Raw genomic sequence first — 4,923 nt, 5'->3', positions numbered from 1 at the left:
CATGGTTAGCGTATGCCTGCTCCTGAAAAATTAGCGGTACCCGATAATCGTTGGCGCCATCGTGGCCAGTGGGACCGTCCCGGGGCTCCCGAAAAGGCTCAGCTTCTGGCGCCTCGTCCCCCCAGCTTGGGCTGAGGAGCGAGCCTTGTTCGCTCTCGTGTGGGTGTCCTCAGTCCATCATGAGGGGCACGTATTCCTCCGGCGCCGTCATCGCGAATGCCACGCCGTAATGCCCCGCATGCCACGCAGTCCTGCTTGACGCGCCCACCGTGGGGTGGCAGCGCGGCTGTCCACTGGGGTCGCGGGTCGCGTCGAGTCCTTCTTCTTTGCAGACCGGGAGCGGGGGTAGCGCCGCCGCCGGTCCGGCGCTGACAGCTTCGCTGGCGTTGGAGTAGCCTTGGAGCCCCCGGGCGCGCGCAGAGCCCCCGCGCGGGCCGTCCTGGGCCTGAGATGGGAGCTGGGTGGACAAGGGGTGAGCCCCCAAGGCGGCGAAGCCCAGGAGCTCTGCCACTCGCTCCAGCAGCACGTCATGGCCGCCCTCCAGCAGCTTGCACTGCAGCAGCTCTTGGGCCACTGTGAGTGCGGCCCTCGAGTTCGCCTGCTCCCTGTGGGTGTACGGTGTCGTGGTCGCGGCGTGATTGGAGGCCCTTGCTGCCGACCGCGCCTGCCGCGGTGTGAGAGCTGTCGGAGCCTGACCGCGAGCTGCCTGGGGCACGGGGTCGCCCGAGGCAAGCGGCTCTGCGCGGGTGGGCCATGCCGCCCACGGATCTGGGTTGCCCGCCTGGTCGCCGGACATGGTGATGACGACGCGACGGGGCATGAAGCATTAGAAGGTGGATTCCAGCGCACCCCCACCCGGTGCGCCAAATGTCAGATTTCGGGTTCCGGCAGACCCTTGAGGTTCGAACACTAGGGTGCGCGTGGAGATTTCGCCTCCTACCTACCTGCACCCCTCCGCCTCGCCAAGATCTAAACTAAGGAAAGAACAAACAAGAGACGCAGGGTTTATACTGGTTCGGGCCACCGTTGTGGTGTAATACCCTACTCCAGTGTGTGGTGTGGTGGATTGCCTCTTGGGCTGATGATGATGAACAATACAAGGAAGAACAGCCTCGCGAGGGTCTGCTCTTGGCTGGGGGGATGAACTGCTGGGTGGAGCTCAGTCACCCTACTCTCTCTCTCTACCTGATCTTCTCTCTCTTTCCAACTCTTCGGCCAGCCCTCTTTTTCCAGCCCCCCTTGCTCTGTGGGTGGCTGGTCCTATTTATAGAGGCCCTGGTCCTCTTCCCAAATATCGAGCGGGAAGGGAGCCAACAATGGCGGGCTAATTTGAAGGGGGACAGGTAGTATCAACTATCCTGACAAAAGTAGTCTTCGCCTGCGCAAAGCTCTGGTGATGACACCGTCTTGGGCTCCATGGTGACCGCCATCTCGTAGTCCTCCTGGTCTTGGTCTCGTTGCACCCAAATGGCAACCTTTGCCTGATGCCTTGGTACTCCATCGCTGCGCTTGCCCCCTTTGCACCAAAGAGGAAGGGAGGACGCTGCACGGGCTGGCACCCGCCTAGCGCCCCCGGTCGTCATGGCTTGCATCACGGGCACCTCGTGAGGTACCCCGCCTTGATATCTCCACCTCCTCGTGAGCCAGCCTGACGAGGACGCGTCTAAGGAAGCTCCGCGTCGTCCGCCCCGCGAGGCTTGGCCCCTCGCGAGGGTCTTGGGTTTGTGTTGGTGAAGATGGGCCGCGCTGGGCCCCCCTTTGAGCCACGCCGCAGGCCGCAGGCAGGCAAGTCTGGGGACCCCCGTTCCCAGAACGCCGACACTCTCAATGCGGCCGCTCGAACTGTCGAGCTTGACTTGAGTCAGAATCAAGAGCGTTGCCAATTGCGGAAGGCTACCCCGCCACACTCGACGCGTCCGCTTGAGCTGCGGAGCAGACTCGAAAGAGAACAAGGGTGTTGCCTATTGTGGAAGGGCCCCTTTGCGTGCAGGTTTTCCATACATAGGGCAGGACCTTCGAGGATAATAACCATATATATATAAAGAAATTGCTTAAAGTTTCGCATGACTTAGCTTTTCTGTCGTTGCATGAGCATCCACCGCATCTGCAGATGGTGCTGCCAAGCTCGGTCGTCTTCTTCCTTGGAACGACGGCCACGATGAAGCCGCTGCCCCAATCAGACCAGATTTTCACAACCGCGCCCCCTACCTGGCACGCCAGAGATGTCGGTGGAAACGACACCTATGGGGTAACTGGGATCCTTTCTACGGTTGGCGAGCACGAGGTTGTGCAAAGAGCGGGTCTGACAGGAAGCACACAAATCGTTACCCACGTTCGGGCCGCGAAGATGCGTAATACCCTAGTCCTGCTTTGGTGGATGTATTTGAGTGTTCTTGTGTTCTTGAGCTAGCTACGGGGTGCAACTTTGCCCTAATGAGCCGAATCCCCCTCCTGGTCGCCTCGGGCCTCCTTTTATAGAAAAAAGGGGTTGCCATAGTGGCACACAGGAGGTGGAAAGGTCTACAGTGGATGAGTCTATCCTCTGGGACCGTTGAAGAAACGCATTTAATGCGCTGCCGACGTGCCCTCCTGGCTTCATCGGGGACGCCAGGGAAGCACGTCCCAGCTGTCGCCACCTTGCCTGTCCTCGACACGCGTCCGAGCTGATGAGGCATCATGGTGCCATGTTGGTTGGTTGCTGGGCTGGCACGATACTGGAGCCTTCATGAAGGGTCGCGTGCCGCCACGCAGGTGCCTGCTGAGTCGGTGTAGAGGCCGCCCGTCACCACGCAGGTGCTTGCCTAGCTGGTTGAGCTAGTAGCTGCTTGGGGACGGTGGTGGAGCCATGGCTGGCGCAGGCCTGGCAGTGGCCCTGCTGATACCCTCGTCAAGGGTCTTTCCTGGGGCCCAGCAAGGGTACAGCCGTGGTATTGTAGTCGTCCCCGACAACGGTCTTGCCGGGGGCCTTGTGGATTCCCTCGGCTAGGATTCCACCGAGGATCGCCATCTTCGGGTCCTGATCTGATCTCATATGTTTATGATCTTGACGAAGATTTTCATGCCACCACGGAGGCGCCTCCCGAGCCTTGGTTCCACTGTAGTTGGTTAGGTTGGAGCTGGTGGGCTCTAGGGTGGCTGAGGGAGTCCTGGATTAGGGGGTGTCCGGATGGCCGGACTATACCTTCAGCCGGACTCCTGGACTATGAAGATGCAAGATTGAAGACTCCGTCCCATGTCCGGAAGGGACTTTCCTTGGCGTGGAAGGCAAGCTTGGCGATACGGATATGAAGATCTCCTACCATTGTAACCGACTCTATGTAACCCTAACCCTATCCGGTGTCTATATAAACCGGAGGGTTTTAGTCCGTAGGACAACATACACATCCACAATCATACCATAGGCTAGCTTCTAGGGTTTAGCCTCCTCGATCTCGTGGTAGATCAACTCTTGTACTACCCATATCATCAATATTAATCAAGCAGGACGTAGGGTTTTACCTCCATCGAAAGGGCTCGAACCTGGGTAAAACTTCGTGTCCCTTGTCTCCTGTTACCATCCGGCCTAGATGCACAGTTCGGTACCCCCTACCCGAGATCCGCCGGTTTTGACACCGACATTGGTGCTTTCATTGAGAGTTCCTCTGTGTTGTCGCCGTCAGGCTCGATGGCTCCGACGATCATCGATAACGATGCAGTCCAGGGTGAGACCTTCCAACCCGGACAGATCTTCGTCTTCGGCGGGTTCGCACTGCGGGCCAATTTGCTTGGCCATTTGGAGCAGATCGAAAGCTACGCCCCTGGTCGTCAGGTCAGATTTGGAAGTTTAAACTACACGGCTGACATCCGCGGGGACTTGATCTTCGACGGATTCGAGCCACTACCGAGCGCACCGCACTGTCACGACGAGCATGATCTAGCTCTGCCACCGAATAGTACCCTGGAGGCCGCATCCGCATCGGCTACGACCCTTAATTCGGAGCCAACTGCACCGATCGAGGATGGGTGGTTGGACGCCACCTCGGGGGCTGCAACCCCAACAGTGATTGAGCCAATCACCAGCCCCGTACTCTGCGAGACCCGTGACTCCAAGGAGCCGGACTCCTCTCCAGACTCCAAGCCCCCCGCGCCCCTGCCGATCGAATCCGATTGGGCGCCAATCATGGAGTTCACCATCGCGAACATCTTTCAGCACTCGCCTTTTGGCGATATCCTGAAGTCACTGAAGTCTCTCTCTTTATCAGGAGAGCTCTGGCCGGACTATGGTCAGCAAGGTTGGGGTACGGACGATGAAGAAATTCAAAGCCCACCCACCACCCACTTTGTAGCCACTGTCGACGACTTAACCGACATGCTCGACTTCGACTCCGAAAATATCGACGGTATGGACGCCGACGAAGGAGATGATGAAGAACCAGTGCCTACTAGGCCCTGGAAAGCCACCTCGTCATATGACATATACTTGGTGGACACCCCAAAAGAGGGAGATGGCGATGGAACAGCGGAGGATGACCCCTCCAAGAAACAGCCTAAATGCTCACGTCAGCGGCGCCGCTCAAAATCCCTCCGGAAAGCGCCAAAGAAAACCCCCTCCAGCAATATTTATCACAGGAGGATGGAAAAAACCAGCCCTCACGAGAGAGCGGCAGACAGAGAGGTCGAGGACGATAATTATATGCCTCACTCCGAAGACGAGGCAAGCCTCGACGACGACGAATTCGTCGTGCCAGAGGATCCCGTCGAGCAAAAGCGTTTTCAACGCAGGCTTATGGCCACAGCAAGAAGCCTCAAGAAAAAACAGCAACAACTTAGGGCTGATCAAGATTTGCTAGTCGACAGATGGACTGAAGTCCTTGCGGCCGAAGAGCATAAACTCGAACGCCCCTCCAAGAGCTACCCAAAGCGCGGGTTGCTGCCCCGATTAGA

The sequence above is a fragment of the Triticum urartu genome, chromosome 1A, assembly GCF_056163025.1.
Source record: "Triticum urartu cultivar PI428250 chromosome 1A, HENAU_Tu73, whole genome shotgun sequence".
In the NCBI taxonomy this organism is placed as follows: domain Eukaryota; kingdom Viridiplantae; phylum Streptophyta; class Magnoliopsida; order Poales; family Poaceae; genus Triticum; species Triticum urartu.
The sequence above is the reverse complement of the archived record's forward strand: the minus strand, read 5'-3'. Positions refer to the sequence as shown.